Below are 22,050 nucleotides of genomic sequence, written 5' to 3' on the forward strand. Positions count from 1 at the left end.
AGAAATGCATATATACAATTACAACGCTTTACTCTCAGGTGCGATCATACCAGCACTAATGCACCGGATCCCATCAGAACTCCGCAGTTAAGCGTGCTTGGGCGAGAGTAGTACTAGGATGGGTGACCTCCTGGGAAGTCCTTGTGTTGCACCTCTTTTTGCCAAAATTTCTTGTTCTTTTGTTAATTAGCGTAATTTTACGTCGTTTTTGAAAAATAAACTTCAATTGTATTTCATTTTTTCCGTTAATTTACGCAACCTAAAACTCTATTCGTTAATTAGCGTAGTTTGACGTCTTTTTTGAAAAATAAACTTAGAAATGCATATATACAATTACAACGCTTTACTCTCAGGTGCGATCATACCAGCACTAATGCACCGGATCCCATCAGAACTCCGCAGTTAAGCGTGCTTGGGCGAGAGTAGTACTAGGATGGGTGACCTCCTGGGAAGTCCTTGTGTTGCACCTCTTTTTGCCAAAATTTCTTGTTCTTTTTGTTAATTAGCGTAATTTTACGTCGTTTTTGAAAAATAAACTTCAATTGTATTTCATTTTTTCCGTTAATTTACGCAACCTAAAACTCTATTCGTTAATTAGCGTAGTTTGACGTCTTTTTTGAAAAATAAACTTAGAAATGCATATATACAATTACAACGCTTTACTCTCAGGTGCGATCATACCAGCACTAATGCACCGGATCCCATCAGAACTCCGCAGTTAAGCGTGCTTGGGCGAGAGTAGTACTAGGATGGGTGACCTCCTGGGAAGTCCTTGTGTTGCACCTCTTTTTGCCAAAATTTTTGTTCTTTTGTTAATTAGCGTAATTTTACGTCGTTTTTGAAAAATAAACTTCATTGTATTTCATTTTTTCCGTTAATTTACGCAACCTAAAACTCTATTCGTTAATTAGCGTAGTTTGACGTCTTTTTTGAAAAATAAACTTAGAAATGCATATATACAATTACAACGCTTTACTCTCAGGTGCGATCATACCAGCACTAATGCACCGGATCCCATCAGAACTCCGCAGTTAAGCGGCTTGGCGAGAGTAGTACTAGGATGGGTGACCTCTGGAAGTCCTTGTGTTGCACCTCATTTTTTCGTTAATTACGCACTAAATCTATTGTTATTAGCGTAGTTGACGTTTTTTGAAAAATAAACTTAGAAATGCATATATACAATTACAACGCTTTACTCTCAGGTGCGATCATACCAGCACTAATGCACCGGATCCCATCAGAACTCCGCAGTTAAGCGTGCTTGGGCGAGAGTAGTACTAGGATGGGTGACCTCCTGGGAAGTCCTTGTGTTGCACCTCTTTTTGCCAAAATTTCTTGTTCTTTTTGTTAATTAGCGTAATTTTACGTCGTTTTTGAAAAATAAACTTCATTGTATTTCATTTTTTCCGTTAATTTACGCAACCTAAAACTCTATTCGTTAATTAGCGTAGTTTGACGTCTTTTTTGAAAAATAAACTTAGAAATGCATATATACAATTACAACGCTTTACTCTCAGGTGCGATCATACCAGCACTAATGCACCGGATCCCATCAGAACTCCGCAGTTAAGCGTGCTTGGGCGAGAGTAGTACTAGGATGGGTGACCTCCTGGGAAGTCCTTGTGTTGCACCTCTTTTTGCCAAAATTTCTTGTTTTTTTTGTTAATTAGCGTAATTTTACGTCGTTTTTGAAACATAAACTTCAATTGTATTTCATTTTTTCCGTTAATTTACGCAACCTAAAACTCTATTCGTTAATTAGCGTAGTTTGACGTCTTTTTTGAAAAATAAACTTAGAAATGCATATATACAATTACAACGCTTTACTCTCAGGTGCGATCATACCAGCACTAATGCACCGGATCCCATCAGAACTCCGCAGTTAAGCGTGCTTGGGCGAGAGTAGTACTAGGATGGGTGACCTCCTGGGAAGTCCTTGTGTTGCACCTCTTTTTGCCAAAATTTCTTGTTCTTTTGTTAATTAGCGTAATTTTACGTCGTTTTTGAAAAATAAACTTCAATTGTATTTCATTTTTTCCGTTAATTTACGCAACCTAAAACTCTATTCGTTAATTAGCGTAGTTTGACGTCTTTTTTGAAAAATAAACTTAGAAATGCATATATACAATTACAACGCTTTACTCTCAGGTGCGATCATACCAGCACTAATGCACCGGATCCCATCAGAACTCCGCAGTTAAGCGTGCTTGGGCGAGAGTAGTACTAGGATGGGTGACCTCCTGGGAAGTCCTTGTGTTGCACCTCTTTTTGCCAAAATTCTTGTTCTTTTGTTAATTAGCGTAATTTTACGTCGTTTTTGAAAAATAAACTTCAATTGTATTTCATTTTTTCCGTTAATTTACGCAACCTAAAACTCTATTCGTTAATTAGCGTAGTTTGACGTCTTTTTTGAAAAATAAACTTAGAAATGCATATATACAATTACAACGCTTTACTCTCAGGTGCGATCATACCAGCACTAATGCACCGGATCCCATCAGAACTCCGCAGTTAAGCGGCTTGGGCGAGAGTAGTACTAGGATGGGTGACCTCCTGGAAGTCCTTGTGTTGCACCTCTTTTTGCCAAAATTTCTTGTTCTTTTTGTTAATTAGCGTAATTTTACGTCGTTTTTGAAAAATAAACTTCAATTGTATTTCATTTTTTCCGTTAATTTACGCAACCTAAAACTCTATTCGTTAATTAGCGTAGTTTGACGTCTTTTTTGAAAAATAAACTTAGAAATGCATATATACAATTACAACGCTTTACTCTCAGGTGCGATCATACCAGCACTAATGCACCGGATCCCATCAGAACTCCGCAGTTAAGCGGCTTGGGCGAGAGTAGTACTAGGATGGGTGACCTCCTGGGAAGTCCTTGTGTTGCACCTCTTTTTGCCAAAATTTCTTGTTCTTTTGTTAATTAGCGTAATTTTACGTCGTTTTTGAAAAATAAACTTCATTGTATTTCATTTTTTCCGTTAATTTACGCAACCTAAAACTCTATTCGTTAATTAGCGTAGTTTGACGTCTTTTTTGAAAAATAAACTTAGAAATGCATATATACAATTACAACGCTTTACTCTCAGGTGCGATCATACCAGCACTAATGCACCGGATCCCATCAGAACTCCGCAGTTAAGCGTGCTTGGGCGAGAGTAGTACTAGGATGGGTGACCTCCTGGGAAGTCCTTGTGTTGCACCTCTTTTTGCCAAAATTTCTTGTTCTTTTTGTTAATTAGCGTAATTTTACGTCGTTTTTGAAAAATAAACTTCAATTGTATTTCATTTTTTCCGTTAATTTACGCAACCTAAAACTCTATTCGTTAATTAGCGTAGTTTGACGTCTTTTTTGAAAAATAAACTTAGAAATGCATATATACAATTACAACGCTTTACTCTCAGGTGCGATCATACCAGCACTAATGCACCGGATCCCATCAGAACTCCGCAGTTAAGCGTGCTTGGGCGAGAGTAGTACTAGGATGGGTGACCTCCTGGGAAGTCCTTGTGTTGCACCTCTTTTTGCCAAAATTTCTTGTTCTTTTTGTTAATTAGCGTAATTTTACGTCGTTTTTGAAAAATAAACTTCATTGTATTTCATTTTTTCCGTTAATTTACGCAACCTAAAACTCTATTCGTTAATTAGCGTAGTTTGACGTCTTTTTTGAAAATAAACTTAGAAATGCATATATACAATTACAACGCTTTACTCTCAGGTGCGATCATACCAGCACTAATGCACCGGATCCCATCAGAACTCCGCAGTTAAGCGTGCTTGGGCGAGAGTAGTACTAGGATGGGTGACCTCCTGGGAAGTCCTTGTGTTGCACCTCTTTTTGCCAAAATTTCTTGTTCTTTTGTTAATTAGCGTAATTTTACGTCGTTTTTGAAAAATAAACTTCATTGTATTTCATTTTTTCCGTTAATTTACGCAACCTAAAACTCTATTCGTTAATTAGCGTAGTTTGACGTCTTTTTTGAAAAATAAACTTAGAAATGCATATATACAATTACAACGCTTTACTCTCAGGTGCGATCATACCAGCACTAATGCACCGGATCCCATCAGAACTCCGCAGTTAAGCGTGCTTGGGCGAGAGTAGTACTAGGATGGGTGACCTCCTGGGAAGTCCTTGTGTTGCACCTCTTTTTGCCAAAATTTCTTGTTTTTTTTGTTAATTAGCGTAATTTTACGTCGTTTTGAAAAATAAACTTCAATTGTATTTCATTTTTTCCGTTAATTTACGCAACCTAAAACTCTATTCGTTAATTAGCGTAGTTTGACGTCTTTTTTGAAAAATAAACTTAGAAATGCATATATACAATTACAACGCTTTACTCTCAGGTGCGATCATACCAGCACTAATGCACCGGATCCCATCAGAACTCCGCAGTTAAGCGTGCTTGGGCGAGAGTAGTACTAGGATGGGTGACCTCCTGGGAAGTCCTTGTGTTGCACCTCTTTTTGCCAAAATTTCTTGTTCTTTTGTTAATTAGCGTAATTTTACGTCGTTTTTGAAAAATAAACTTCAATTGTATTTCATTTTTTCCGTTAATTTACGCAACCTAAAACTCTATTCGTTAATTAGCGTAGTTTGACGTCTTTTTTGAAAAATAAACTTAGAAATGCATATATACAATTACAACGCTTTACTCTCAGGTGCGATCATACCAGCACTAATGCACCGGATCCCATCAGAACTCCGCAGTTAAGCGTGCTTGGGCGAGAGTAGTACTAGGATGGGTGACCTCCTGGGAAGTCCTTGTGTTGCACCTCTTTTTGCCAAAATTTCTTGTTCTTTTGTTAATTAGCGTAATTTTACGTCGTTTTTGAAAAATAAACTTCAATTGTATTTCATTTTTTCCGTTAATTTACGCAACCTAAAACTCTATTCGTTAATTAGCGTAGTTTGACGTCTTTTTTGAAAAATAAACTTAGAAATGCATATATACAATTACAACGCTTTACTCTCAGGTGCGATCATACCAGCACTAATGCACCGGATCCCATCAGAACTCCGCAGTTAAGCGTGCTTGGGCGAGAGTAGTACTAGGATGGGTGACCTCCTGGGAAGTCCTTGTGTTGCACCTCTTTTTGCCAAAATTTCTTGTTCTTTTGTTAATTAGCGTAATTTTACGTCGTTTTTGAAAAATAAACTTCAATTGTATTTCATTTTTTCCGTTAATTTACGCAACCTAAAACTCTATTCGTTAATTAGCGTAGTTTGACGTCTTTTTTGAAAAATAAACTTAGAAATGCATATATACAATTACAACGCTTTACTCTCAGGTGCGATCATACCAGCACTAATGCACCGGATCCCATCAGAACTCCGCAGTTAAGCGTGCTTGGGCGAGAGTAGTACTAGGATGGGTGACCTCCTGGGAAGTCCTTGTGTTGCACCTCTTTTTGCCAAAATTTCTTGTTCTTTTTGTTAATTAGCGTAATTTTACGTCGTTTTTGAAAAATAAACTTCATTGTATTTCATTTTTTCCGTTAATTTACGCAACCTAAAACTCTATTCGTTAATTAGCGTAGTTTGACGTCTTTTTTGAAAAATAAACTTAGAAATGCATATATACAATTACAACGCTTTACTCTCAGGTGCGATCATACCAGCACTAATGCACCGGATCCCATCAGAACTCCGCAGTTAAGCGTGCTTGGCGAGAGTAGTACTAGGATGGGTGACCTCCTGGGAAGTCCTTGTGTTGCACCTCTTTTTGCCAAAATTTCTTGTTCTTTTTGTTAATTAGCGTAATTTTACGTCGTTTTTGAAAAATAAACTTCATTGTATTTCATTTTTTCCGTTAATTTACGCAACCTAAAACTCTATTCGTTAATTAGCGTAGTTTGACGTCTTTTTTGAAAAATAAACTTAGAAATGCATATATACAATTACAACGCTTTACTCTCAGGTGCGATCATACCAGCACTAATGCACCGGATCCCATCAGAACTCCGCAGTTAAGCGTGCTTGGGCGAGAGTAGTACTAGGATGGGTGACCTCCTGGGAAGTCCTTGTGTTGCACCTCTTTTTGCCAAAATTTCTTGTTCTTTTTGTTAATTAGCGTAATTTTACGTCGTTTTGAAAAATAAACTTCAATTGTATTTCATTTTTTCCGTTAATTTACGCAACCTAAAACTCTATTCGTTAATTAGCGTAGTTTGACGTCTTTTTTGAAAAATAAACTTAGAAATGCATATATACAATTACAACGCTTTACTCTCAGGTGCGATCATACCAGCACTAATGCACCGGATCCCATCAGAACTCCGCAGTTAAGCGTGCTTGGGCGAGAGTAGTACTAGGATGGGTGACCTCCTGGGAAGTCCTTGTGTTGCACCTCTTTTTGCCAAAATTTCTTGTTCTTTTGTTAATTAGCGTAATTTTACGTCGTTTTTGAAAAATAAACTTCAATTGTATTTCATTTTTTCCGTTAATTTACGCAACCTAAAACTCTATTCGTTAATTAGCGTAGTTTGACGTCTTTTTTGAAAAATAAACTTAGAAATGCATATATACAATTACAACGCTTTACTCTCAGGTGCGATCATACCAGCACTAATGCACCGGATCCCATCAGAACTCCGCAGTTAAGCGTGCTTGGCGAGAGTAGTACTAGGATGGGTGACCTCCTGGGAAGTCCTTGTGTTGCACCTCTTTTTGCCAAAATTTTACGTCGTTTTTGAAAATAAACTTCATTGTATTTCATTTTTTCCGTTAATTTACGCAACCTAAAACTCTATTCGTTAATTAGCGTAGTTTGACGTCTTTTTGAAAAATAAACTTAGAAATGCATATATACAATTACAACGCTTTACTCTCAGGTGCGATCATACCAGCACTAATGCACCGGATCCCATCAGAACTCCGCAGTTAAGCGTGCTTGGCGAGAGTAGTACTAGGATGGGTGACCTCTGGAAGTCCTTGTGTTGCACCTCTTTTTGCCAAAATTTTACGTCGTTTTTGAAAAATAAACTTCATTGTATTTCATTTTTTCCGTTAATTTACGCAACCTAAAACTCTATTCGTTAATTAGCGTAGTTTGACGTCTTTTTGAAAAATAAACTTAGAAATGCATATATACAATTACAACGCTTTACTCTCAGGTGCGATCATACCAGCACTAATGCACCGGATCCCATCAGAACTCCGCAGTTAAGCGCGCTTGGGCGAGAGTAGTACTAGGATGGGTGACCTCCTGGAAGTCCTTGTGTTGCACCTCTTTTTGCCAAAATTTCTTGTTCTTTTTGTTAATTAGCGTAATTTTACGTCGTTTTTGAAAAATAAACTTCAATTGTATTTCATTTTTTCCGTTAATTTACGCAACCTAAAACTCTATTCGTTAATTAGCGTAGTTTGACGTCTTTTTTGAAAAATAAACTTAGAAATGCATATATACAATTACAACGCTTTACTCTCAGGTGCGATCATACCAGCACTAATGCACCGGATCCCATCAGAACTCCGCAGTTAAGCGTGCTTGGGCGAGAGTAGTACTAGGATGGGTGACCTCCTGGGAAGTCCTTGTGTTGCACCTCTTTTTGCCAAAATTCTTGTTCTTTTGTTAATTAGCGTAATTTTACGTCGTTTTTGAAAAATAAACTTCAATTGTATTTCATTTTTTCCGTTAATTTACGCAACCTAAAACTCTATTCGTTAATTAGCGTAGTTTGACGTCTTTTTTGAAAAATAAACTTAGAAATGCATATATACAATTACAACGCTTTACTCTCAGGTGCGATCATACCAGCACTAATGCACCGGATCCCATCAGAACTCCGCAGTTAAGCGTGCTTGGGCGAGAGTAGTACTAGGATGGGTGACCTCCTGGGAAGTCCTTGTGTTGCACCTCTTTTTGCCAAAATTTCTTGTTCTTTTGTTAATTAGCGTAATTTTACGTCGTTTTTGAAAAATAAACTTCATTGTATTTCATTTTTTCCGTTAATTTACGCAACCTAAAACTCTATTCGTTAATTAGCGTAGTTTGACGTCTTTTTTGAAAAATAAACTTAGAAATGCATATATACAATTACAACGCTTTACTCTCAGGTGCGATCATACCAGCACTAATGCACCGGATCCCATCAGAACTCCGCAGTTAAGCGCGCTTGGGCGAGAGTAGTACTAGGATGGGTGACCTCCTGGAAGTCCTTGTGTTGCACCTCTTTTTGCCAAAATTTCTTGTTCTTTTGTTAATTAGCGTAATTTTACGTCGTTTTTGAAAATAAACTTCAATTGTATTTCATTTTTTCCGTTAATTTACGCAACCTAAAACTCTATTCGTTAATTAGCGTAGTTTGACGTCTTTTTTGAAAAATAAACTTAGAAATGCATATATACAATTACAACGCTTTACTCTCAGGTGCGATCATACCAGCACTAATGCACCGGATCCCATCAGAACTCCGCAGTTAAGCGTGCTTGGGCGAGAGTAGTACTAGGATGGGTGACCTCCTGGGAAGTCCTTGTGTTGCACCTCTTTTTGCCAAAATTTCTTGTTCTTTTTGTTAATTAGCGTAATTTTACGTCGTTTTTGAAAAATAAACTTCAATTGTATTTCATTTTTTCCGTTAATTTACGCAACCTAAAACTCTATTCGTTAATTAGCGTAGTTTGACGTCTTTTTTGAAAAATAAACTTAGAAATGCATATATACAATTACAACGCTTTACTCTCAGGTGCGATCATACCAGCACTAATGCACCGGATCCCATCAGAACTCCGCAGTTAAGCGTGCTTGGGCGAGAGTAGTACTAGGATGGGTGACCTCCTGGGAAGTCCTTGTGTTGCACCTCTTTTTGCCAAAATTTCTTGTTCTTTTGTTAATTAGCGTAATTTTACGTCGTTTTTGAAAAATAAACTTCAATTGTATTTCATTTTTTCCGTTAATTTACGCAACCTAAAACTCTATTCGTTAATTAGCGTAGTTTGACGTCTTTTTTGAAAAATAAACTTAGAAATGCATATATACAATTACAACGCTTTACTCTCAGGTGCGATCATACCAGCACTAATGCACCGGATCCCATCAGAACTCCGCAGTTAAGCGTGCTTGGGCGAGAGTAGTACTAGGATGGGTGACCTCCTGGGAAGTCCTTGTGTTGCACCTCTTTTTGCCAAAATTTCTTGTTCTTTTGTTAATTAGCGTAATTTTACGTCGTTTTTGAAAAATAAACTTCAATTGTATTTCATTTTTTCCGTTAATTTACGCACCCTAAAACTCTATTCGTTAATTAGCGTAGTTTGACGTCTTTTTTGAAAAATAAACTTAGAAATGCATATATACAATTACAACGCTTTACTCTCAGGTGCGATCATACCAGCACTAATGCACCGGATCCCATCAGAACTCCGCAGTTAAGCGTGCTTGGGCGAGAGTAGTACTAGGATGGGTGACCTCCTGGGAAGTCCTTGTGTTGCACCTCTTTTTGCCAAAATTTCTTGTTCTTTTTGTTAATTAGCGTAATTTTACGTCGTTTTTGAAAAATAAACTTCAATTGTATTTCATTTTTTCCGTTAATTTACGCAACCTAAAACTCTATTCGTTAATTAGCGTAGTTTGACGTCTTTTTTGAAAAATAAACTTAGAAATGCATATATACAATTACAACGCTTTACTCTCAGGTGCGATCATACCAGCACTAATGCACCGGATCCCATCAGAACTCCGCAGTTAAGCGTGCTTGGGCGAGAGTAGTACTAGGATGGGTGACCTCCTGGGAAGTCCTTGTGTTGCACCTCTTTTTGCCAAAATTTCTTGTTCTTTTGTTAATTAGCGTAATTTTACGTCGTTTTTGAAAAATAAACTTCAATTGTATTTCATTTTTTCCGTTAATTTACGCAACCTAAAACTCTATTCGTTAATTAGCGTAGTTTGACGTCTTTTTTGAAAAATAAACTTAGAAATGCATATATACAATTACAACGCTTTACTCTCAGGTGCGATCATACCAGCACTAATGCACCGGATCCCATCAGAACTCCGCAGTTAAGCGTGCTTGGGCGAGAGTAGTACTAGGATGGGTGACCTCCTGGGAAGTCCTTGTGTTGCACCTCTTTTTGCCAAAATTTCTTGTTCTTTTTGTTAATTAGCGTAATTTTACGTCGTTTTTGAAAAATAAACTTCAATTGTATTTCATTTTTTCCGTTAATTTACGCAACCTAAAACTCTATTCGTTAATTAGCGTAGTTTGACGTCTTTTTTGAAAAATAAACTTAGAAATGCATATATACAATTACAACGCTTTACTCTCAGGTGCGATCATACCAGCACTAATGCACCGGATCCCATCAGAACTCCGCAGTTAAGCGTGCTTGGGCGAGAGTAGTACTAGGATGGGTGACCTCCTGGGAAGTCCTTGTGTTGCACCTCTTTTTGCCAAAATTTCTTGTTCTTTTTGTTAATTAGCGTAATTTTACGTCGTTTTTGAAAAATAAACTTCAATTGTATTTCATTTTTTCCGTTAATTTACGCAACCTAAAACTCTATTCGTTAATTAGCGTAGTTTGACGTCTTTTTTGAAAAATAAACTTAGAAATGCATATATACAATTACAACGCTTTACTCTCAGGTGCGATCATACCAGCACTAATGCACCGGATCCCATCAGAACTCCGCAGTTAAGCGTGCTTGGGCGAGAGTAGTACTAGGATGGGTGACCTCCTGGGAAGTCCTTGTGTTGCACCTCTTTTTGCCAAAATTTCTTGTTCTTTTGTTAATTAGCGTAATTTTACGTCGTTTTTGAAAAATAAACTTCAATTGTATTTCATTTTTTCCGTTAATTTACGCAACCTAAAACTCTATTCGTTAATTAGCGTAGTTTGACGTCTTTTTTGAAAAATAAACTTAGAAATGCATATATACAATTACAACGCTTTACTCTCAGGTGCGATCATACCAGCACTAATGCACCGGATCCCATCAGAACTCCGCAGTTAAGCGTGCTTGGGCGAGAGTAGTACTAGGATGGGTGACCTCCTGGGAAGTCCTTGTGTTGCACCTCTTTTTGCCAAAATTTCTTGTTCTTTTTGTTAATTAGCGTAATTTTACGTCGTTTTTGAAAAATAAACTTCAATTGTATTTCATTTTTTCCGTTAATTTACGCAACCTAAAACTCTATTCGTTAATTAGCGTAGTTTGACGTCTTTTTTGAAAAATAAACTTAGAAATGCATATATACAATTACAACGCTTTACTCTCAGGTGCGATCATACCAGCACTAATGCACCGGATCCCATCAGAACTCCGCAGTTAAGCGTGCTTGGGCGAGAGTAGTACTAGGATGGGTGACCTCCTGGGAAGTCCTTGTGTTGCACCTCTTTTTGCCAAAATTTCTTGTTCTTTTTGTTAATTAGCGTAATTTTACGTCGTTTTTGAAAAATAAACTTCAATTGTATTTCATTTTTTCCGTTAATTTACGCAACCTAAAACTCTATTCGTTAATTAGCGTAGTTTGACGTCTTTTTTGAAAAATAAACTTAGAAATGCATATATACAATTACAACGCTTTACTCTCAGGTGCGATCATACCAGCACTAATGCACCGGATCCCATCAGAACTCCGCAGTTAAGCGTGCTTGGGCGAGAGTAGTACTAGGATGGGTGACCTCCTGGGAAGTCCTTGTGTTGCACCTCTTTTTGCCAAAATTTCTTGTTCTTTTTGTTAATTAGCGTAATTTTACGTCGTTTTTGAAAAATAAACTTCAATTGTATTTCATTTTTTCCGTTAATTTACGCAACCTAAAACTCTATTCGTTAATTAGCGTAGTTTGACGTCTTTTTTGAAAAATAAACTTAGAAATGCATATATACAATTACAACGCTTTACTCTCAGGTGCGATCATACCAGCACTAATGCACCGGATCCCATCAGAACTCCGCAGTTAAGCGTGCTTGGGCGAGAGTAGTACTAGGATGGGTGACCTCCTGGGAAGTCCTTGTGTTGCACCTCTTTTTGCCAAAATTTCTTGTTCTTTTTGTTAATTAGCGTAATTTTACGTCGTTTTTGAAAAATAAACTTCAATTGTATTTCATTTTTTCCGTTAATTTACGCAACCTAAAACTCTATTCGTTAATTAGCGTAGTTTGACGTCTTTTTTGAAAAATAAACTTAGAAATGCATATATACAATTACAACGCTTTACTCTCAGGTGCGATCATACCAGCACTAATGCACCGGATCCCATCAGAACTCCGCAGTTAAGCGGCTTGGGCGAGAGTAGTACTAGGATGGGTGACCTCCTGGGAAGTCCTTGTGTTGCACCTCTTTTTGCCAAAATTTCTTGTTCTTTTTGTTAATTAGCGTAATTTTACGTCGTTTTTGAAAAATAAACTTCAATTGTATTTCATTTTTTCCGTTAATTTACGCAACCTAAAACTCTATTCGTTAATTAGCGTAGTTTGACGTCTTTTTTGAAAAATAAACTTAGAAATGCATATATACAATTACAACGCTTTACTCTCAGGTGCGATCATACCAGCACTAATGCACCGGATCCCATCAGAACTCCGCAGTTAAGCGTGCTTGGGCGAGAGTAGTACTAGGATGGGTGACCTCCTGGGAAGTCCTTGTGTTGCACCTCTTTTTGCCAAAATTTCTTGTTCTTTTGTTAATTAGCGTAATTTTACGTCGTTTTTGAAAAATAAACTTCAATTGTATTTCATTTTTTCCGTTAATTTACGCAACCTAAAACTCTATTCGTTAATTAGCGTAGTTTGACGTCTTTTTTGAAAAATAAACTTAGAAATGCATATATACAATTACAACGCTTTACTCTCAGGTGCGATCATACCAGCACTAATGCACCGGATCCCATCAGAACTCCGCAGTTAAGCGGCTTGGGCGAGAGTAGTACTAGGATGGGTGACCTCCTGGGAAGTCCTTGTGTTGCACCTCTTTTTGCCAAAATTTCTTGTTCTTTTTGTTAATTAGCGTAATTTTACGTCGTTTTTGAAAAATAAACTTCAATTGTATTTCATTTTTTCCGTTAATTTACGCAACCTAAAACTCTATTCGTTAATTAGCGTAGTTTGACGTCTTTTTTGAAAAATAAACTTAGAAATGCATATATACAATTACAACGCTTTACTCTCAGGTGCGATCATACCAGCACTAATGCACCGGATCCCATCAGAACTCCGCAGTTAAGCGGCTTGGGCGAGAGTAGTACTAGGATGGGTGACCTCCTGGGAAGTCCTTGTGTTGCACCTCTTTTTGCCAAAATTTCTTGTTCTTTTTGTTAATTAGCGTAATTTTACGTCGTTTTTGAAAAATAAACTTCAATTGTATTTCATTTTTTCCGTTAATTTACGCAACCTAAAACTCTATTCGTTAATTAGCGTAGTTTGACGTCTTTTTGAAAAATAAACTTAGAAATGCATATATACAATTACAACGCTTTACTCTCAGGTGCGATCATACCAGCACTAATGCACCGGATCCCATCAGAACTCCGCAGTTAAGCGGCTTGGGCGAGAGTAGTACTAGGATGGGTGACCTCCTGGGAAGTCCTTGTGTTGCACCTCTTTTTGCCAAAATTTCTTGTTCTTTTTGTTAATTAGCGTAATTTTACGTCGTTTTTGAAAAATAAACTTCAATTGTATTTCATTTTTTCCGTTAATTTACGCAACCTAAAACTCTATTCGTTAATTAGCGTAGTTTGACGTCTTTTTTGAAAAATAAACTTAGAAATGCATATATACAATTACAACGCTTTACTCTCAGGTGCGATCATACCAGCACTAATGCACCGGATCCCATCAGAACTCCGCAGTTAAGCGGCTTGGGCGAGAGTAGTACTAGGATGGGTGACCTCCTGGGAAGTCCTTGTGTTGCACCTCTTTTTGCCAAAATTTCTTGTTCTTTTTGTTAATTAGCGTAATTTTACGTCGTTTTTGAAAAATAAACTTCAATTGTATTTCATTTTTTCCGTTAATTTACGCAACCTAAAACTCTATTCGTTAATTAGCGTAGTTTGACGTCTTTTTGAAAAATAAACTTAGAAATGCATATATACAATTACAACGCTTTACTCTCAGGTGCGATCATACTAGCACTAATGCACCGGATCCCATCAGAACTCCGCAGTTAAGCGTGCTTGGGCGAGAGTAGTACTAGGATGGGTGACCTCCTGGGAAGTCCTTGTGTTGCACCTCTTTTTGCCAAAATTTCTTGTTCTTTTTGTTAATTAGCGTAATTTTACGTCGTTTTTGAAAAATAAACTTCAATTGTATTTCATTTTTTCCGTTAATTTACGCAACCTAAAACTCTATTCGTTAATTAGCGTAGTTTGACGTCTTTTTTGAAAAATAAACTTAGAAATGCATATATACAATTACAACGCTTTACTCTCAGGTGCGATCATACCAGCACTAATGCACCGGATCCCATCAGAACTCCGCAGTTAAGCGGCTTGGGCGAGAGTAGTACTAGGATGGGTGACCTCCTGGGAAGTCCTTGTGTTGCACCTCTTTTTGCCAAAATTTCTTGTTCTTTTGTTAATTAGCGTAATTTTACGTCGTTTTTGAAAAATAAACTTCAATTGTATTTCATTTTTTCCGTTAATTTACGCAACCTAAAACTCTATTCGTTAATTAGCGTAGTTTGACGTCTTTTTTGAAAAATAAACTTAGAAATGCATATATACAATTACAACGCTTTACTCTCAGGTGCGATCATACCAGCACTAATGCACCGGATCCCATCAGAACTCCGCAGTTAAGCGTGCTTGGGCGAGAGTAGTACTAGGATGGGTGACCTCCTGGGAAGTCCTTGTGTTGCACCTCTTTTTGCCAAAATTTCTTGTTCTTTTTGTTAATTAGCGTAATTTTACGTCGTTTTTGAAAAATAAACTTCAATTGTATTTCATTTTTTCCGTTAATTTACGCAACCTAAAACTCTATTCGTTAATTAGCGTAGTTTGACGTCTTTTTTGAAAAATAAACTTAGAAATGCATATATACAATTACAACGCTTTACTCTCAGGTGCGATCATACCAGCACTAATGCACCGGATCCCATCAGAACTCCGCAGTTAAGCGTGCTTGGCGAGAGTAGTACTAGGATGGGTGACCTCCTGGGAAGTCCTTGTGTTGCACCTCTTTTTGCCAAAATTTCTTGTTCTTTTTGTTAATTAGCGTAATTTTACGTCGTTTTTGAAAAATAAACTTCAATTGTATTTCATTTTTTCCGTTAATTTACGCAACCTAAAACTCTATTCGTTAATTAGCGTAGTTTGACGTCTTTTTTGAAAAATAAACTTAGAAATGCATATATACAATTACAACGCTTTACTCTCAGGTGCGATCATACCAGCACTAATGCACCGGATCCCATCAGAACTCCGCAGTTAAGCGTGCTTGGGCGAGAGTAGTACTAGGATGGGTGACCTCCTGGGAAGTCCTTGTGTTGCACCTCTTTTTGCCAAAATTTCTTGTTCTTTTTGTTAATTAGCGTAATTTTACGTCGTTTTTGAAAAATAAACTTCAATTGTATTTCATTTTTTCCGTTAATTTACGCAACCTAAAACTCTATTCGTTAATTAGCGTAGTTTGACGTCTTTTTTGAAAAATAAACTTAGAAATGCATATATACAATTACAACGCTTTACTCTCAGGTGCGATCATACCAGCACTAATGCACCGGATCCCATCAGAACTCCGCAGTTAAGCGTGCTTGGGCGAGAGTAGTACTAGGATGGGTGACCTCCTGGGAAGTCCTTGTGTTGCACCTCTTTTTGCCAAAATTTCTTGTTCTTTTGTTAATTAGCGTAATTTTACGTCGTTTTTGAAAAATAAACTTCAATTGTATTTCATTTTTTCCGTTAATTTACGCAACCTAAAACTCTATTCGTTAATTAGCGTAGTTTGACGTCTTTTTTGAAAAATAAACTTAGAAATGCATATATACAATTACAACGCTTTACTCTCAGGTGCGATCATACCAGCACTAATGCACCGGATCCCATCAGAACTCCGCAGTTAAGCGTGCTTGGGCGAGAGTAGTACTAGGATGGGTGACCTCCTGGGAAGTCCTTGTGTTGCACCTCTTTTTGCCAAAATTTCTTGTTTCTTTTGTTAATTAGCGTAATTTTACGTCGTTTTGAAAAATAAACTTCAATTGTATTTCATTTTTTCCGTTAATTTACGCAACCTAAAACTCTATTCGTTAATTAGCGTAGTTTGACGTCTTTTTTGAAAAATAAACTTAGAAATGCATATATACAATTACAACGCTTTACTCTCAGGTGCGATCATACCAGCACTAATGCACCGGATCCCATCAGAACTCCGCAGTTAAGCGTGCTTGGGCGAGAGTAGTACTAGGATGGGTGACCTCCTGGGAAGTCCTTGTGTTGCACCTCTTTTTGCCAAAATTTCTTGTTTCTTTTGTTAATTAGCGTAATTTTACGTCGTTTTGAAAAATAAACTTCAATTGTATTTCATTTTTTCCGTTAATTTACGCAACCTAAAACTCTATTCGTTAATTAGCGTAGTTTGACGTCTTTTTTGAAAAATAAACTTAGAAATGCATATATACAATTACAACGCTTTACTCTCAGGTGCGATCATACCAGCACTAATGCACCGGATCCCATCAGAACTCCGCAGTTAAGCGTGCTTGGGCGAGAGTAGTACTAGGATGGGTGACCTCCTGGGAAGTCCTTGTGTTGCACCTCTTTTTGCCAAAATTTCTTGTTCTTTTGTTAATTAGCGTAATTTTACGTCGTTTTTGAAAAATAAACTTCAATTGTATTTCATTTTTTCCGTTAATTTACGCAACCTAAAACTCTATTCGTTAATTAGCGTAGTTTGACGTCTTTTTTGAAAAATAAACTTAGAAATGCATATATACAATTACAACGCTTTACTCTCAGGTGCGATCATACCAGCACTAATGCACCGGATCCCATCAGAACTCCGCAGTTAAGCGTGCTTGGGCGAGAGTAGTACTAGGATGGGTGACCTCCTGGGAAGTCCTTGTGTTGCACCTCTTTTTGCCAAAATTTCTTGTTCTTTTTGTTAATTAGCGTAATTTTACGTCGTTTTTGAAAAATAAACTTCAATTGTATTTCATTTTTTCCGTTAATTTACGCAACCTAAAACTCTATTCGTTAATTAGCGTAGTTTGACGTCTTTTTTGAAAAATAAACTTAGAAATGCATATATACAATTACAACGCTTTACTCTCAGGTGCGATCATACCAGCACTAATGCACCGGATCCCATCAGAACTCCGCAGTTAAGCGGCTTGGGCGAGAGTAGTACTAGGATGGGTGACCTCCTGGGAAGTCCTTGTGTTGCACCTCTTTTTGCCAAAATTTCTTGTTCTTTTTGTTAATTAGCGTAATTTTACGTCGTTTTTGAAAAATAAACTTCAATTGTATTTCATTTTTTCCGTTAATTTACGCAACCTAAAACTCTATTCGTTAATTAGCGTAGTTTGACGTCTTTTTTGAAAAATAAACTTAGAAATGCATATATACAATTACAACGCTTTACTCTCAGGTGCGATCATACCAGCACTAATGCACCGGATCCCATCAGAACTCCGCAGTTAAGCGTGCTTGGGCGAGAGTAGTACTAGGATGGGTGACCTCCTGGGAAGTCCTTGTGTTGCACCTCTTTTTGCCAAAATTTCTTGTTCTTTTGTTAATTAGCGTAATTTTACGTCGTTTTTGAAAAATAAACTTCAATTGTATTTCATTTTTTCCGTTAATTTACGCAACCTAAAACTCTATTCGTTAATTAGCGTAGTTTGACGTCTTTTTTGAAAAATAAACTTAGAAATGCATATATACAATTACAACGCTTTACTCTCAGGTGCGATCATACCAGCACTAATGCACCGGATCCCATCAGAACTCCGCAGTTAAGCGTGCTTGGGCGAGAGTAGTACTAGGATGGGTGACCTCCTGGGAAGTCCTTGTGTTGCACCTCTTTTTGCCAAAATTTCTTGTTCTTTTGTTAATTAGCGTAATTTTACGTCGTTTTTGAAAAATAAACTTCAATTGTATTTCATTTTTTCCGTTAATTTACGCAACCTAAAACTCTATTCGTTAATTAGCGTAGTTTGACGTCTTTTTTGAAAAATAAACTTAGAAATGCATATATACAATTACAACGCTTTACTCTCAGGTGCGATCATACCAGCACTAATGCACCGGATCCCATCAGAACTCCGCAGTTAAGCGTGCTTGGGCGAGAGTAGTACTAGGATGGGTGACCTCCTGGGAAGTCCTTGTGTTGCACCTCTTTTTGCCAAAATTTCTTGTTCTTTTGTTAATTAGCGTAATTTTACGTCGTTTTTGAAAAATAAACTTCAATTGTATTTCATTTTTTCCGTTAATTTACGCAACCTAAAACTCTATTCGTTAATTAGCGTAGTTTGACGTCTTTTTTGAAAAATAAACTTAGAAATGCATATATACAATTACAACGCTTTACTCTCAGGTGCGATCATACCAGCACTAATGCACCGGATCCCATCAGAACTCCGCAGTTAAGCGTGCTTGGCGAGAGTAGTACTAGGATGGGTGACCTCCTGGAAGTCCTTGTGTTGCACCTCTTTTTGCCAAAATTTCTTGTTCTTTTGTTAATTAGCGTAATTTTACGTCGTTTTGAAAAATAAACTTCAATTGTATTTCATTTTTTCCGTTAATTTACGCAACCTAAAACTCTATTCGTTAATTAGCGTAGTTTGACGTCTTTTTTGAAAAATAAACTTAGAAATGCATATATACAATTACAACGCTTTACTCTCAGGTGCGATCATACCAGCACTAATGCACCGGATCCCATCAGAACTCCGCAGTTAAGCGTGCTTGGGCGAGAGTAGTACTAGGATGGGTGACCTCCTGGGAAGTCCTTGTGTTGCACCTCTTTTTGCCAAAATTTCTTGTTCTTTTGTTAATTAGCGTAATTTTACGTCGTTTTTGAAAAATAAACTTCAATTGTATTTCATTTTTTCCGTTAATTTACGCAACCTAAAACTCTATTCGTTAATTAGCGTAGTTTGACGTCTTTTTTGAAAAATAAACTTAGAAATGCATATATACAATTACAACGCTTTACTCTCAGGTGCGATCATACCAGCACTAATGCACCGGATCCCATCAGAACTCCGCAGTTAAGCGTGCTTGGGCGAGAGTAGTACTAGGATGGGTGACCTCCTGGGAAGTCCTTGTGTTGCACCTCTTTTTGCCAAAATTTCTTGTTCTTTTTGTTAATTAGCGTAATTTTACGTCGTTTTTGAAAAATAAACTTCAATTGTATTTCATTTTTTCCGTTAATTTACGCAACCTAAAACTCTATTCGTTAATTAGCGTAGTTTGACGTCTTTTTTGAAAAATAAACTTAGAAATGCATATATACAATTACAACGCTTTACTCTCAGGTGCGATCATACCAGCACTAATGCACCGGATCCCATCAGAACTCCGCAGTTAAGCGCGCTTGGGCGAGAGTAGTACTAGGATGGGTGACCTCCTGGGAAGTCCTTGTGTTGCACCTCTTTTTGCCAAATTTCTTGTTCTTTGTTAATTAGCGTAATTTTACGTCGTTTTTGAAAAATAAACTTCAATTGTATTTCATTTTTTCCGTTAATTTACGCAACCTAAAACTCTATTCGTTAATTAGCGTAGTTTGACGTCTTTTTTGAAAAATAAACTTAGAAATGCATATATACAATTACAACGCTTTACTCTCAGGTGCGATCATACCAGCACTAATGCACCGGATCCCATCAGAACTCCGCAGTTAAGCGCGCTTGGGCGAGAGTAGTACTAGGATGGGTGACCTCCTGGGAAGTCCTTGTGTTGCACCTCTTTTTGCCAAAATTTCTTGTTCTTTTTGTTAATTAGCGTAATTTTACGTCGTTTTTGAAAAATAAACTTCAATTGTATTTCATTTTTTCCGTTAATTTACGCAACCTAAAACTCTATTCGTTAATTAGCGTAGTTTGACGTCTTTTTTGAAAAATAAACTTAGAAATGCATATATACAATTACAACGCTTTACTCTCAGGTGCGATCATACCAGCACTAATGCACCGGATCCCATCAGAACTCCGCAGTTAAGCGTGCTTGGGCGAGAGTAGTACTAGGATGGGTGACCTCCTGGGAAGTCCTTGTGTTGCACCTCTTTTTGCCAAAATTTCTTGTTCTTTTTGTTAATTAGCGTAATTTTACGTCGTTTTGAAAAATAAACTTCAATTGTATTTCATTTTTTCCGTTAATTTACGCAACCTAAAACTCTATTCGTTAATTAGCGTAGTTTGACGTCTTTTTTGAAAAATAAACTTAGAAATGCATATATACAATTACAACGCTTTACTCTCAGGTGCGATCATACCAGCACTAATGCACCGGATCCCATCAGAACTCCGCAGTTAAGCGTGCTTGGCGAGAGTAGTACTAGGATGGGTGACCTCCTGGGAAGTCCTTGTGTTGCACCTCTTTTTGCCAAAATTTCTTGTTCTTTTTGTTAATTAGCGTAATTTTACGTCGTTTTTGAAAAATAAACTTCAATTGTATTTCATTTTTTCCGTTAATTTACGCAACCTAAAACTCTATTCGTTAATTAGCGTAGTTTGACGTCTTTTTTGAAAAATAAACTTAGAAATGCATATATACAATTACAACGCTTTACTCTCAGGTGCGATCATACCAGCACTAATGCACCGGATCCCATCAGAACTCCGCAGTTAAGCGGCTTGGGCGAGAGTAGTACTAGGATGGGTGACCTCCTGGGAAGTCCTTGTGTTGCACCTCTTTTTGCCAAAATTTCTTGTTCTTTTTGTTAATTAGCGTAATTTTACGTCGTTTTTGAAAAATAAACTTCAATTGTATTTCATTTTTTCCGTTAATTTACGCAACCTAAAACTCTATTCGTTAATTAGCGTAGTTTGACGTCTTTTTGAAAAATAAACTTAGAAATGCATATATACAATTACAACGCTTTACTCTCAGGTGCGATCATACCAGCACTAATGCACCGGATCCCATCAGAACTCCGCAGTTAAGCGGCTTGGGCGAGAGTAGTACTAGGATGGGTGACCTCCTGGGAAGTCCTTGTGTTGCACCTCTTTTTGCCAAAATTCTTGTTCTTTTGTTAATTAGCGTAATTTTACGTCGTTTTTGAAAAATAAACTTCAATTGTATTTCATTTTTTCCGTTAATTTACGCAACCTAAAACTCTATTCGTTAATTAGCGTAGTTTGACGTCTTTTTTGAAAAATAAACTTAGAAATGCATATATACAATTACAACGCTTTACTCTCAGGTGCGATCATACCAGCACTAATGCACCGGATCCCATCAGAACTCCGCAGTTAAGCGCGCTTGGGCGAGAGTAGTACTAGGATGGGTGACCTCCTGGGAAGTCCTTGTGTTGCACCTCTTTTTGCCAAAATTTCTTGTTCTTTTGTTAATTAGCGTAATTTTACGTCGTTTTTGAAAAATAAACTTCAATTGTATTTCATTTTTTCCGTTAATTTACGCAACCTAAAACTCTATTCGTTAATTAGCGTAGTTTGACGTCTTTTTTGAAAAATAAACTTAGAAATGCATATATACAATTACAACGCTTTACTCTCAGGTGCGATCATACCAGCACTAATGCACCGGATCCCATCAGAACTCCGCAGTTAAGCGTGCTTGGCGAGAGTAGTACTAGGATGGGTGACCTCCTGGGAAGTCCTTGTGTTGCACCTCTTTTTGCCAAATAGCGTAATTTTACGTCGTTTTTGAAAAATAAACTTCAATTGTATTTCATTTTTTCCGTTAATTTACGCAACCTAAAACTCTATTCGTTAATTAGCGTAGTTTGACGTCTTTTTTGAAAAATAAACTTAGAAATGCATATATACAATTACAACGCTTTACTCTCAGGTGCGATCATACCAGCACTAATGCACCGGATCCCATCAGAACTCCGCAGTTAAGCGGCTTGGGCGAGAGTAGTACTAGGATGGGTGACCTCCTGGGAAGTCCTTGTGTTGCACCTCTTTTTGCCAAAATTTCTGTTCTTTTGTTAATTAGC

The 22,050-nt window shown here is 37.3% G+C and overlaps 70 non-coding genes and 1 pseudogene across 70 annotated transcripts; all 71 read left to right on the plus strand.

The window, feature by feature from the left end:
• The first annotated feature begins 36 nt into the window (after positions 1-36).
• Positions 37-155, plus strand: LOC120576189 (5S ribosomal RNA). The gene has a single exon (XR_005642284.1). It is a non-coding gene; the product is annotated as a 5S ribosomal RNA (ribosomal RNA).
• A 196-nt stretch (positions 156-351) lies between these two features.
• LOC120576200 (5S ribosomal RNA) lies at positions 352-470 on the plus strand. Its single transcript, XR_005642285.1, has one exon. It is a non-coding gene; the product is annotated as a 5S ribosomal RNA (ribosomal RNA).
• A 197-nt stretch (positions 471-667) lies between these two features.
• LOC120576210 (5S ribosomal RNA) lies at positions 668-786 on the plus strand. The gene has a single exon (XR_005642286.1). It is a non-coding gene; the product is annotated as a 5S ribosomal RNA (ribosomal RNA).
• Positions 787-980: 194 nt separating this feature from the next.
• LOC120576190 (uncharacterized) lies at positions 981-1,095 on the plus strand (annotated as a pseudogene).
• Positions 1,096-1,200: 105 nt separating this feature from the next.
• On the plus strand, positions 1,201-1,319 carry LOC120576213 (5S ribosomal RNA). The gene has a single exon (XR_005642289.1). It is a non-coding gene; the product is annotated as a 5S ribosomal RNA (ribosomal RNA).
• A 196-nt stretch (positions 1,320-1,515) lies between these two features.
• Positions 1,516-1,634, plus strand: LOC120576216 (5S ribosomal RNA). Its single transcript, XR_005642291.1, has one exon. It is a non-coding gene; the product is annotated as a 5S ribosomal RNA (ribosomal RNA).
• Positions 1,635-1,831: 197 nt separating this feature from the next.
• On the plus strand, positions 1,832-1,950 carry LOC120576217 (5S ribosomal RNA). Its single transcript, XR_005642293.1, has one exon. It is a non-coding gene; the product is annotated as a 5S ribosomal RNA (ribosomal RNA).
• Positions 1,951-2,146: 196 nt separating this feature from the next.
• Positions 2,147-2,265, plus strand: LOC120576225 (5S ribosomal RNA). Its single transcript, XR_005642302.1, has one exon. It is a non-coding gene; the product is annotated as a 5S ribosomal RNA (ribosomal RNA).
• A 195-nt stretch (positions 2,266-2,460) lies between these two features.
• On the plus strand, positions 2,461-2,577 carry LOC120576654 (5S ribosomal RNA). Its single transcript, XR_005642732.1, has one exon. It is a non-coding gene; the product is annotated as a 5S ribosomal RNA (ribosomal RNA).
• Positions 2,578-2,774: 197 nt separating this feature from the next.
• LOC120576531 (5S ribosomal RNA) lies at positions 2,775-2,892 on the plus strand. Its single transcript, XR_005642609.1, has one exon. It is a non-coding gene; the product is annotated as a 5S ribosomal RNA (ribosomal RNA).
• A 195-nt stretch (positions 2,893-3,087) lies between these two features.
• Positions 3,088-3,206, plus strand: LOC120576232 (5S ribosomal RNA). The gene has a single exon (XR_005642309.1). It is a non-coding gene; the product is annotated as a 5S ribosomal RNA (ribosomal RNA).
• A 197-nt stretch (positions 3,207-3,403) lies between these two features.
• On the plus strand, positions 3,404-3,522 carry LOC120576240 (5S ribosomal RNA). The gene has a single exon (XR_005642317.1). It is a non-coding gene; the product is annotated as a 5S ribosomal RNA (ribosomal RNA).
• Positions 3,523-3,717: 195 nt separating this feature from the next.
• On the plus strand, positions 3,718-3,836 carry LOC120576247 (5S ribosomal RNA). The gene has a single exon (XR_005642324.1). It is a non-coding gene; the product is annotated as a 5S ribosomal RNA (ribosomal RNA).
• A 195-nt stretch (positions 3,837-4,031) lies between these two features.
• LOC120576251 (5S ribosomal RNA) lies at positions 4,032-4,150 on the plus strand. Its single transcript, XR_005642328.1, has one exon. It is a non-coding gene; the product is annotated as a 5S ribosomal RNA (ribosomal RNA).
• A 196-nt stretch (positions 4,151-4,346) lies between these two features.
• LOC120576260 (5S ribosomal RNA) lies at positions 4,347-4,465 on the plus strand. The gene has a single exon (XR_005642337.1). It is a non-coding gene; the product is annotated as a 5S ribosomal RNA (ribosomal RNA).
• Positions 4,466-4,661: 196 nt separating this feature from the next.
• LOC120576266 (5S ribosomal RNA) lies at positions 4,662-4,780 on the plus strand. Its single transcript, XR_005642343.1, has one exon. It is a non-coding gene; the product is annotated as a 5S ribosomal RNA (ribosomal RNA).
• Positions 4,781-4,976: 196 nt separating this feature from the next.
• Positions 4,977-5,095, plus strand: LOC120576274 (5S ribosomal RNA). The gene has a single exon (XR_005642352.1). It is a non-coding gene; the product is annotated as a 5S ribosomal RNA (ribosomal RNA).
• A 196-nt stretch (positions 5,096-5,291) lies between these two features.
• Positions 5,292-5,410, plus strand: LOC120576279 (5S ribosomal RNA). The gene has a single exon (XR_005642357.1). It is a non-coding gene; the product is annotated as a 5S ribosomal RNA (ribosomal RNA).
• A 196-nt stretch (positions 5,411-5,606) lies between these two features.
• On the plus strand, positions 5,607-5,724 carry LOC120576484 (5S ribosomal RNA). Its single transcript, XR_005642562.1, has one exon. It is a non-coding gene; the product is annotated as a 5S ribosomal RNA (ribosomal RNA).
• A 196-nt stretch (positions 5,725-5,920) lies between these two features.
• On the plus strand, positions 5,921-6,039 carry LOC120576283 (5S ribosomal RNA). The gene has a single exon (XR_005642361.1). It is a non-coding gene; the product is annotated as a 5S ribosomal RNA (ribosomal RNA).
• A 196-nt stretch (positions 6,040-6,235) lies between these two features.
• On the plus strand, positions 6,236-6,354 carry LOC120576288 (5S ribosomal RNA). Its single transcript, XR_005642366.1, has one exon. It is a non-coding gene; the product is annotated as a 5S ribosomal RNA (ribosomal RNA).
• A 196-nt stretch (positions 6,355-6,550) lies between these two features.
• LOC120576485 (5S ribosomal RNA) lies at positions 6,551-6,668 on the plus strand. The gene has a single exon (XR_005642563.1). It is a non-coding gene; the product is annotated as a 5S ribosomal RNA (ribosomal RNA).
• Positions 6,669-6,833: 165 nt separating this feature from the next.
• LOC120576699 (5S ribosomal RNA) lies at positions 6,834-6,949 on the plus strand. Its single transcript, XR_005642777.1, has one exon. It is a non-coding gene; the product is annotated as a 5S ribosomal RNA (ribosomal RNA).
• A 166-nt stretch (positions 6,950-7,115) lies between these two features.
• Positions 7,116-7,233, plus strand: LOC120576521 (5S ribosomal RNA). Its single transcript, XR_005642599.1, has one exon. It is a non-coding gene; the product is annotated as a 5S ribosomal RNA (ribosomal RNA).
• Positions 7,234-7,430: 197 nt separating this feature from the next.
• LOC120576289 (5S ribosomal RNA) lies at positions 7,431-7,549 on the plus strand. The gene has a single exon (XR_005642367.1). It is a non-coding gene; the product is annotated as a 5S ribosomal RNA (ribosomal RNA).
• A 195-nt stretch (positions 7,550-7,744) lies between these two features.
• LOC120576290 (5S ribosomal RNA) lies at positions 7,745-7,863 on the plus strand. The gene has a single exon (XR_005642368.1). It is a non-coding gene; the product is annotated as a 5S ribosomal RNA (ribosomal RNA).
• Positions 7,864-8,058: 195 nt separating this feature from the next.
• Positions 8,059-8,176, plus strand: LOC120576522 (5S ribosomal RNA). The gene has a single exon (XR_005642600.1). It is a non-coding gene; the product is annotated as a 5S ribosomal RNA (ribosomal RNA).
• A 195-nt stretch (positions 8,177-8,371) lies between these two features.
• On the plus strand, positions 8,372-8,490 carry LOC120576291 (5S ribosomal RNA). The gene has a single exon (XR_005642369.1). It is a non-coding gene; the product is annotated as a 5S ribosomal RNA (ribosomal RNA).
• A 197-nt stretch (positions 8,491-8,687) lies between these two features.
• Positions 8,688-8,806, plus strand: LOC120576292 (5S ribosomal RNA). Its single transcript, XR_005642370.1, has one exon. It is a non-coding gene; the product is annotated as a 5S ribosomal RNA (ribosomal RNA).
• A 196-nt stretch (positions 8,807-9,002) lies between these two features.
• LOC120576293 (5S ribosomal RNA) lies at positions 9,003-9,121 on the plus strand. Its single transcript, XR_005642371.1, has one exon. It is a non-coding gene; the product is annotated as a 5S ribosomal RNA (ribosomal RNA).
• Positions 9,122-9,317: 196 nt separating this feature from the next.
• Positions 9,318-9,436, plus strand: LOC120576294 (5S ribosomal RNA). The gene has a single exon (XR_005642372.1). It is a non-coding gene; the product is annotated as a 5S ribosomal RNA (ribosomal RNA).
• Positions 9,437-9,633: 197 nt separating this feature from the next.
• LOC120576296 (5S ribosomal RNA) lies at positions 9,634-9,752 on the plus strand. Its single transcript, XR_005642374.1, has one exon. It is a non-coding gene; the product is annotated as a 5S ribosomal RNA (ribosomal RNA).
• Positions 9,753-9,948: 196 nt separating this feature from the next.
• On the plus strand, positions 9,949-10,067 carry LOC120576297 (5S ribosomal RNA). The gene has a single exon (XR_005642375.1). It is a non-coding gene; the product is annotated as a 5S ribosomal RNA (ribosomal RNA).
• A 197-nt stretch (positions 10,068-10,264) lies between these two features.
• LOC120576298 (5S ribosomal RNA) lies at positions 10,265-10,383 on the plus strand. The gene has a single exon (XR_005642376.1). It is a non-coding gene; the product is annotated as a 5S ribosomal RNA (ribosomal RNA).
• Positions 10,384-10,580: 197 nt separating this feature from the next.
• LOC120576299 (5S ribosomal RNA) lies at positions 10,581-10,699 on the plus strand. Its single transcript, XR_005642377.1, has one exon. It is a non-coding gene; the product is annotated as a 5S ribosomal RNA (ribosomal RNA).
• A 196-nt stretch (positions 10,700-10,895) lies between these two features.
• Positions 10,896-11,014, plus strand: LOC120576300 (5S ribosomal RNA). Its single transcript, XR_005642378.1, has one exon. It is a non-coding gene; the product is annotated as a 5S ribosomal RNA (ribosomal RNA).
• Positions 11,015-11,211: 197 nt separating this feature from the next.
• LOC120576301 (5S ribosomal RNA) lies at positions 11,212-11,330 on the plus strand. The gene has a single exon (XR_005642379.1). It is a non-coding gene; the product is annotated as a 5S ribosomal RNA (ribosomal RNA).
• A 197-nt stretch (positions 11,331-11,527) lies between these two features.
• Positions 11,528-11,646, plus strand: LOC120576302 (5S ribosomal RNA). Its single transcript, XR_005642380.1, has one exon. It is a non-coding gene; the product is annotated as a 5S ribosomal RNA (ribosomal RNA).
• A 197-nt stretch (positions 11,647-11,843) lies between these two features.
• On the plus strand, positions 11,844-11,962 carry LOC120576303 (5S ribosomal RNA). The gene has a single exon (XR_005642381.1). It is a non-coding gene; the product is annotated as a 5S ribosomal RNA (ribosomal RNA).
• Positions 11,963-12,159: 197 nt separating this feature from the next.
• LOC120576532 (5S ribosomal RNA) lies at positions 12,160-12,277 on the plus strand. Its single transcript, XR_005642610.1, has one exon. It is a non-coding gene; the product is annotated as a 5S ribosomal RNA (ribosomal RNA).
• Positions 12,278-12,474: 197 nt separating this feature from the next.
• LOC120576304 (5S ribosomal RNA) lies at positions 12,475-12,593 on the plus strand. The gene has a single exon (XR_005642382.1). It is a non-coding gene; the product is annotated as a 5S ribosomal RNA (ribosomal RNA).
• Positions 12,594-12,789: 196 nt separating this feature from the next.
• LOC120576533 (5S ribosomal RNA) lies at positions 12,790-12,907 on the plus strand. The gene has a single exon (XR_005642611.1). It is a non-coding gene; the product is annotated as a 5S ribosomal RNA (ribosomal RNA).
• Positions 12,908-13,104: 197 nt separating this feature from the next.
• Positions 13,105-13,222, plus strand: LOC120576534 (5S ribosomal RNA). Its single transcript, XR_005642612.1, has one exon. It is a non-coding gene; the product is annotated as a 5S ribosomal RNA (ribosomal RNA).
• Positions 13,223-13,418: 196 nt separating this feature from the next.
• LOC120576535 (5S ribosomal RNA) lies at positions 13,419-13,536 on the plus strand. Its single transcript, XR_005642613.1, has one exon. It is a non-coding gene; the product is annotated as a 5S ribosomal RNA (ribosomal RNA).
• Positions 13,537-13,733: 197 nt separating this feature from the next.
• Positions 13,734-13,851, plus strand: LOC120576536 (5S ribosomal RNA). Its single transcript, XR_005642614.1, has one exon. It is a non-coding gene; the product is annotated as a 5S ribosomal RNA (ribosomal RNA).
• A 196-nt stretch (positions 13,852-14,047) lies between these two features.
• Positions 14,048-14,166, plus strand: LOC120576332 (5S ribosomal RNA). Its single transcript, XR_005642410.1, has one exon. It is a non-coding gene; the product is annotated as a 5S ribosomal RNA (ribosomal RNA).
• Positions 14,167-14,363: 197 nt separating this feature from the next.
• LOC120576537 (5S ribosomal RNA) lies at positions 14,364-14,481 on the plus strand. Its single transcript, XR_005642615.1, has one exon. It is a non-coding gene; the product is annotated as a 5S ribosomal RNA (ribosomal RNA).
• A 196-nt stretch (positions 14,482-14,677) lies between these two features.
• On the plus strand, positions 14,678-14,796 carry LOC120576305 (5S ribosomal RNA). The gene has a single exon (XR_005642383.1). It is a non-coding gene; the product is annotated as a 5S ribosomal RNA (ribosomal RNA).
• A 197-nt stretch (positions 14,797-14,993) lies between these two features.
• LOC120576486 (5S ribosomal RNA) lies at positions 14,994-15,111 on the plus strand. The gene has a single exon (XR_005642564.1). It is a non-coding gene; the product is annotated as a 5S ribosomal RNA (ribosomal RNA).
• A 197-nt stretch (positions 15,112-15,308) lies between these two features.
• Positions 15,309-15,427, plus strand: LOC120576307 (5S ribosomal RNA). Its single transcript, XR_005642385.1, has one exon. It is a non-coding gene; the product is annotated as a 5S ribosomal RNA (ribosomal RNA).
• Positions 15,428-15,624: 197 nt separating this feature from the next.
• On the plus strand, positions 15,625-15,743 carry LOC120576308 (5S ribosomal RNA). The gene has a single exon (XR_005642386.1). It is a non-coding gene; the product is annotated as a 5S ribosomal RNA (ribosomal RNA).
• A 196-nt stretch (positions 15,744-15,939) lies between these two features.
• Positions 15,940-16,058, plus strand: LOC120576309 (5S ribosomal RNA). The gene has a single exon (XR_005642387.1). It is a non-coding gene; the product is annotated as a 5S ribosomal RNA (ribosomal RNA).
• Positions 16,059-16,254: 196 nt separating this feature from the next.
• On the plus strand, positions 16,255-16,373 carry LOC120576310 (5S ribosomal RNA). Its single transcript, XR_005642388.1, has one exon. It is a non-coding gene; the product is annotated as a 5S ribosomal RNA (ribosomal RNA).
• A 196-nt stretch (positions 16,374-16,569) lies between these two features.
• LOC120576311 (5S ribosomal RNA) lies at positions 16,570-16,688 on the plus strand. The gene has a single exon (XR_005642389.1). It is a non-coding gene; the product is annotated as a 5S ribosomal RNA (ribosomal RNA).
• Positions 16,689-16,884: 196 nt separating this feature from the next.
• On the plus strand, positions 16,885-17,003 carry LOC120576312 (5S ribosomal RNA). Its single transcript, XR_005642390.1, has one exon. It is a non-coding gene; the product is annotated as a 5S ribosomal RNA (ribosomal RNA).
• Positions 17,004-17,200: 197 nt separating this feature from the next.
• LOC120576538 (5S ribosomal RNA) lies at positions 17,201-17,318 on the plus strand. The gene has a single exon (XR_005642616.1). It is a non-coding gene; the product is annotated as a 5S ribosomal RNA (ribosomal RNA).
• A 197-nt stretch (positions 17,319-17,515) lies between these two features.
• Positions 17,516-17,634, plus strand: LOC120576313 (5S ribosomal RNA). Its single transcript, XR_005642391.1, has one exon. It is a non-coding gene; the product is annotated as a 5S ribosomal RNA (ribosomal RNA).
• Positions 17,635-17,830: 196 nt separating this feature from the next.
• LOC120576314 (5S ribosomal RNA) lies at positions 17,831-17,949 on the plus strand. The gene has a single exon (XR_005642392.1). It is a non-coding gene; the product is annotated as a 5S ribosomal RNA (ribosomal RNA).
• Positions 17,950-18,145: 196 nt separating this feature from the next.
• Positions 18,146-18,264, plus strand: LOC120576315 (5S ribosomal RNA). The gene has a single exon (XR_005642393.1). It is a non-coding gene; the product is annotated as a 5S ribosomal RNA (ribosomal RNA).
• Positions 18,265-18,460: 196 nt separating this feature from the next.
• LOC120576590 (5S ribosomal RNA) lies at positions 18,461-18,577 on the plus strand. The gene has a single exon (XR_005642668.1). It is a non-coding gene; the product is annotated as a 5S ribosomal RNA (ribosomal RNA).
• Positions 18,578-18,772: 195 nt separating this feature from the next.
• LOC120576316 (5S ribosomal RNA) lies at positions 18,773-18,891 on the plus strand. Its single transcript, XR_005642394.1, has one exon. It is a non-coding gene; the product is annotated as a 5S ribosomal RNA (ribosomal RNA).
• A 196-nt stretch (positions 18,892-19,087) lies between these two features.
• Positions 19,088-19,206, plus strand: LOC120576318 (5S ribosomal RNA). Its single transcript, XR_005642396.1, has one exon. It is a non-coding gene; the product is annotated as a 5S ribosomal RNA (ribosomal RNA).
• Positions 19,207-19,403: 197 nt separating this feature from the next.
• On the plus strand, positions 19,404-19,522 carry LOC120576371 (5S ribosomal RNA). The gene has a single exon (XR_005642449.1). It is a non-coding gene; the product is annotated as a 5S ribosomal RNA (ribosomal RNA).
• Positions 19,523-19,716: 194 nt separating this feature from the next.
• On the plus strand, positions 19,717-19,835 carry LOC120576373 (5S ribosomal RNA). The gene has a single exon (XR_005642451.1). It is a non-coding gene; the product is annotated as a 5S ribosomal RNA (ribosomal RNA).
• Positions 19,836-20,032: 197 nt separating this feature from the next.
• On the plus strand, positions 20,033-20,151 carry LOC120576319 (5S ribosomal RNA). The gene has a single exon (XR_005642397.1). It is a non-coding gene; the product is annotated as a 5S ribosomal RNA (ribosomal RNA).
• Positions 20,152-20,347: 196 nt separating this feature from the next.
• On the plus strand, positions 20,348-20,465 carry LOC120576487 (5S ribosomal RNA). Its single transcript, XR_005642565.1, has one exon. It is a non-coding gene; the product is annotated as a 5S ribosomal RNA (ribosomal RNA).
• A 197-nt stretch (positions 20,466-20,662) lies between these two features.
• On the plus strand, positions 20,663-20,780 carry LOC120576540 (5S ribosomal RNA). Its single transcript, XR_005642618.1, has one exon. It is a non-coding gene; the product is annotated as a 5S ribosomal RNA (ribosomal RNA).
• Positions 20,781-20,976: 196 nt separating this feature from the next.
• On the plus strand, positions 20,977-21,094 carry LOC120576541 (5S ribosomal RNA). Its single transcript, XR_005642619.1, has one exon. It is a non-coding gene; the product is annotated as a 5S ribosomal RNA (ribosomal RNA).
• Positions 21,095-21,289: 195 nt separating this feature from the next.
• Positions 21,290-21,408, plus strand: LOC120576374 (5S ribosomal RNA). The gene has a single exon (XR_005642452.1). It is a non-coding gene; the product is annotated as a 5S ribosomal RNA (ribosomal RNA).
• Positions 21,409-21,604: 196 nt separating this feature from the next.
• Positions 21,605-21,722, plus strand: LOC120576488 (5S ribosomal RNA). Its single transcript, XR_005642566.1, has one exon. It is a non-coding gene; the product is annotated as a 5S ribosomal RNA (ribosomal RNA).
• A 175-nt stretch (positions 21,723-21,897) lies between these two features.
• On the plus strand, positions 21,898-22,015 carry LOC120576542 (5S ribosomal RNA). Its single transcript, XR_005642620.1, has one exon. It is a non-coding gene; the product is annotated as a 5S ribosomal RNA (ribosomal RNA).
• The last annotated feature ends 35 nt before the right edge of the window (positions 22,016-22,050 follow it).

This window comes from Medicago truncatula, chromosome 6 (genome assembly GCF_003473485.1).
Source record: "Medicago truncatula cultivar Jemalong A17 chromosome 6, MtrunA17r5.0-ANR, whole genome shotgun sequence".
Taxonomy (NCBI): domain Eukaryota; kingdom Viridiplantae; phylum Streptophyta; class Magnoliopsida; order Fabales; family Fabaceae; genus Medicago; species Medicago truncatula.